Raw genomic sequence first — 5,172 nt, 5'->3', positions numbered from 1 at the left:
CCCATGAACAAGGGGAAGTTTGCGGTTTTAAACAAAAGAAAAAAAAAAAAAAAAAAAGATGCAGGACTTTTTCATTTTCAGTTCTTCACTAGTCTTAGAAAAACTTTCCAGAATACTGCTTCGCACTGTTCTGCAGCAAATATTGTGCATTCTGCATCTGGCCCTGCGTTCCTGTAACGGTGATGATCTGATCTTCGGAGCCTTCTAAAGGCTCATCAATTTTGATCGAAGCTCCCGATTCATGACAAATTTGTTTAATTCGCTGACCTCCTTTGCCAATAATAGAACCAGCCAAACCTTCGGGAATAGTTACTTGTGTAGTAATAATAGGTCCACCAAGATCGCCATATGATCCATGACCCCCTGCCTAGGAATAATCATATCCAGAGCCAGACTGAGGTTCATAAGCCATCTGCCATTCGGATGGGCTCCATGGATCTATTGCAGAATCCCAAATTTCATCAGCACTGAAACCAGCCATGCCATCACAACGGTCCCCAGGTCTTCCTCTTCTGTCATAAGCCATTAAATCTCCTCCTCTAGGCGGTGGTGGAAGAGGAAGGTCCAAGCTCTCCTACAGCCCCGGCCCCCTCGTCCAGGAGGAGGAGGAGGAGAAGGAGGTCCTCGACGAGGGCTCATATCATCATAGTCTCTTCCAGATGGAGGCATGGGACGTCCACCCCAACCAGGAGGTATTCTGTCAAAACCACCTCTTTCCTGCATGGGAAATCCCACAGGACATCCACAGCGGTCATCGAACATCATGGTAAAACCACCATAGTCATAGGTTTCATTATAAAAATTGGGATCATAAGGTTGTGCAGGTCCTTTGATAAGAGACTCGGATATAAGATCAAGGATGATCTTTATACACTCTACAACTCTATCAGCCTTTCCTCCAATAAGAACGACTCTGCGGACCAGCAGTTAGTGTAATGGCTATGTCGCTGGACTCCCACGTAGTCCACCGCAGTTCAAGTCCCGGACCCGGTGGCTTAAACTCATGCCGGGCGCGTGTGCGTGCGTGCCCAAGATCCCAAGAGGAGAATGGAGGAGAAGGGATTGCGGTGTGGCCATCCCCCCTGGGGGGTGATTTCTCGCTTTCTGTCTCTCTGTCTCTGTCTGGCTGGCGAGCGCACGCGCCCTATAGCAAAAACCTCTCCAAAAAAAAAGAACGACTCTGTCAGTGGAATGAGGACAGCATTCCTGGAAAAGCTTGATTGTCGTCTGAGTGTTCTCTCGAAGTTCTTTGATTTTAGCACCTTTGACCCCAATAATTCCTCCTGCCAAACTCTGATGAATCAACAGTCTCAACTCGCAGTCAAAGTCGCTTCCTTTACAGTGTTGGTAATTTAAGCATTCCACAGCATCAGATTCGAGCGGGAGCTGGCTGGTTGCAGAGGGTGATGGCAACTGCAGGCCCTCTCCCAAGGTAGGGATGATCTTCTTCAGAATTTCTCCAATTGTTTCAGTATCAGCACTGATACTCAATATGCACTCGGGGCCACTGCTGTCTGGGACTGAAACACTGGCATTGTAATCCGTTCGCAGAGCCTTAATATTCTTGCCTCCTTTTCCAATCACTGCCCCAGCATTCTTGCTCTGAAGCAGAATGCGTAATTCAACCATCTCATCAGTGTTCCTAGTTCTTTTAAATGCCATCCCCCCTGGGGGGTGATTTCCCGCTTTCTGTCTCTATGTCTCTCTCTGTCTGTCTGGCGAGCGCATGTGCCCTATAGCGAAAACCTCTCCAAAATAAATAAATAAATAAATAAATAAATAAATAAAAGGACACACTAATCTGCAGTTATTATATATTCTTGCAGGGCAGAACTGAAGTGTTCTGGGCAGGAGCGACTGACACCCTAGCGCTACAGTAGCCGGGATCCACAACCGCCGGGTAACAACAGTTGAGAAACCACGTTGGCAGCGGAGGCGCCGCACCTCTCCTCACCTGAATCCCCTGGTGTGTTTTTTAAGCTGTCAGGTCTGGGACTTGAACCTCATGGTCAGCCATGAGGTGGCCCAATCTTTATTTTCAAAGTTTACTTATTTATTTCTTCTATAAGAGAGAGAACAGTGGGGTGGGGGTGGGGCGTGACCAATAGAGTCTCTGAACAGCTAGTCACACCTAGCCTCAGCCAGTCACAGGACACGCACGTGCGCCAGGCATGTAAAGAGAGACCTTGAGATTCAAACCTGGGACATCACGTGTTAGCATTCAGCATAGGTAGCATTGTGTTATCACTGTGCTTCTGTGACTGGCCCGGTTTGTCCATTTCAAGAGTTCACAGGGGAGGCAATGGAGAGTGTAGAAGGCCCAGATGGCTCCCTCAGGTTCACTGACTGCACAGTGGCCCTCCCTTTGCACTCACATGTAAGTCGGGCTCTGCAGAAGGATTTCCAGTTTCTTTCTGTTCCAGATTGGCCTGACATATTTGTGAGTACTGGTACTAGTTGGTAATTTGGGGGTTTTCCTGTTCTGGGGCCCAGCTGCCTTCTTTCTGCTCCCTCCCACATAGACACGCTATCAAGTAGTCTTGTACCTGCCGTGGTTTGTCCCCACTGACCTGCATATTGGGTTTGTGGATTTAACTTGTCATGAGTTTCACTATAGATATTGTCTGTGGATCTTTTGGGCTTTTTTTTTGTTTTAACCCTAGTATTGCTTTTATTCGGGCTGTATTATTCTGCTATGCCTTCCATAACAAATCACCACCCACTGGGTGGCTTATACAATGGAAACTGACTTTATCATAGTTCTGGAGCCTGGAAGTTCACAATCAGGGTACCTGTAGGGCTGGTTTCTGGCGAGGGCTTTCTTCCTGGCTTATAAACAGTTGCCCTGGTTGCCCAGTGGTCAGGTGGTCAGGCCATTCTTAACCGTTTTGCACTTCTGCCTCTGGCCTGGCAAGTTCTTTCTATTTTTCAAACAGAACATAAATCTAATAAAAATTTTAAAAAACAGTGGAAAAAAACAATAATTAAAGAACAAACCCCTCCACCCCATTTTATTGACTGAACAATTGTGGGAAGAAGTTGAGCCTGGAAACTGTTTTAGGGTGAAAATCTCCAATGTCCTGGAGCGTCTCTCCCAGTCCCTCTCATCTGCACACAATATACCTTCCCTGAAGCCCTGCAGCTGTCCCTCCAGTCCACAGCCTGGGGAATGAATGCCCTTTCAGCAACTCTACCTCCTTTTCTACTGTGGAACTCAAACCCAGGGAATAAGGCTGCAGCATTGCACAATTCTAGGGGCCAACAATCACATCACATTCTGTGTGTCTGGTGCCCCCTGGAGTTGTGCAAGCCCGGGGCTCTGCTCTGGAAACCCCTCTGCCAGCCACAATCATGAAGTATAGTGTATCCCTGGTATCTCTGTAGACATTCGTCTTCTTTTCTAGACAGAGGGTGGGACTGAGGCTTGTCTGCCTCCCTCGATCCACTATCCAGCATGTGTTCAACAAGGGTTTGGTGAAGGCAGGCATTTCTCAGTAACGTCTTGTGTCCCACGCCACCCTACCCTCATCCCCAACAGCCCTCCCATCTGAGAAGAGGCTGTAGAGTTTTCTCCCATGTGCAAAGATATTCTTGTGGAAAACCTGCTAGAGAGCACGCAGTCAGATTCCAAGTCAGAGGCCAGCCAGGTGAGGCGAGAACAGCCAGGGCCTCACTTCCAGGGCTGCAGAAGACGGGGAGTGAGGGATTCAGGAATTCACCCAGGAGGTGAGCTGGGGTCTGAATGCCCCAGGCCCCTTTAACGGCATAGAACTGGTAGCAGGACTGAAGCACCCAATTGGGTTTTTCTGCCAAAAGGGAAACCAAGGTCTGATGACATCCGCTTGTCCGGGCCCCTCCGGCTACAGCCTTGGTGGGAGCTCTGCTTGGTCTGGACCCAGATAATGTACAGAAATATCTGACTCCCAGCACCGGAGATGGGGGCTCCTGGGAAAGCCTGGGTCTGCTCTGTTCCATTGGGTTCTTTATTTGCTGCCCAAGACATGTCTGTGGTCTTCTTTCTCATCTGCAAATGCTGGAAATAAGAGAGAGTGACCAAGTACAGATGTGGAATTTCCTCTTTTAGGTATTTTCCTACTTCTTCTTTACAAGAAATAGCGGTGTCTAAACTCGGTACTATCCCATTAAGTATCAGGACCTGCTGCCTCAGGCCTGAATTAGCCCCCATGCTAAGTACTGAGAAGTCCCAGGTGGAAAGCCCAAGAAGCCCAAGTGAAGACGCCTTCGTCTTCAGAGACGTGACCATCACTAGGGTTCGACACGCTGATGGAGGAGGTTCCGTCTGTATTCTAGTTCTGTGCCCTTTATCATGCTCCTCGTGAGGCTAGTCCTACAACTGGGGCTGCCCAGGGGGCCACTGCCCCATGTGCGGGAGGCGACCAAGGTCCCACTCAAGCGGCAGACTCAGCTGGAGATACCAACCGACAGGGTCCGAAAATAATGCCAGCAGCTCAGGCAGCCGCTGCGGACTACCCTTCCTCTCCACTTCCCAGGCAGTGCACTGGGGAGCCTTGGATGGCTGGCGCTGTGAGGAAGCGCAGAAGGGCGGGTGAGTGACCTGTTGCCGCCCAGTGAGGAGGTGCGGTGGTCTTCGGGAGCCCAGGGGACAGTCGTTCAGCTCTCCTGTCTCAGGGAAGGGGGCTGGAAGGTCCTCCCCAGAACAGAGATAGTGAAGAATCCATGCAGCCAGAGGTCTCCCTGGCGACGGCAGGGTGGGGGGCTCTGGCTGGGCAAAGCTGCGGAGATCTCCACGTAGCCCTCCACCCCCGTCCAGGGGCGGGGAGCTCGGAGCCTCGCTGGGAAGAGGTGGGGAACCGAGCGGCCCCTAGCGAGTCCCAGGGGACCCGCGGGCCGAGGTGCGGCGCCCGGAACAAAGGCCCACAGCGGGGTCCTGGAGAGAGTGGCTCCCCAGGGCATGGGGCGGGTCCCCTCCCCTTCCCCTCAGCTCCTCCCTGTCCGCCCTTCCTCCCCTAGAGGCCCGGCGGGCGCGCGGCCCTGTGCAGCGCCAACTTAGCCAACGGTTCCCAAGTTGCCGGGCGCGCTAGGGTGGGAGCTGGGTAGGGTGAGGAAGAGGAGGAGGAGGAGGAGGGCTCCCGGGGCACCTTGGACGCGGTTCAGGAATCCGCTGTCGCCGCAGCCGCGGCGGGCCGCTGG

The 5,172-nt window shown here is 51.6% G+C and overlaps 1 pseudogene; it reads right to left on the bottom strand.

Annotated features, from left to right (window-relative positions):
- Nucleotides 1–82: 82 nt before the first annotated feature.
- Nucleotides 83–1,662, bottom strand: LOC102470451 (heterogeneous nuclear ribonucleoprotein K pseudogene; annotated as a pseudogene).
- Nucleotides 1,663–5,172: the final 3,510 nt, after the last annotated feature.

The sequence above is a fragment of the Tupaia chinensis genome, unplaced genomic scaffold (genome assembly GCF_000334495.1).
Source record: "Tupaia chinensis unplaced genomic scaffold, TupChi_1.0 Scaffold148012_1, whole genome shotgun sequence".
Taxonomy (NCBI): domain Eukaryota; kingdom Metazoa; phylum Chordata; class Mammalia; order Scandentia; family Tupaiidae; genus Tupaia; species Tupaia belangeri.
This window is presented reverse-complemented; position numbering and strand designations above follow the sequence as displayed.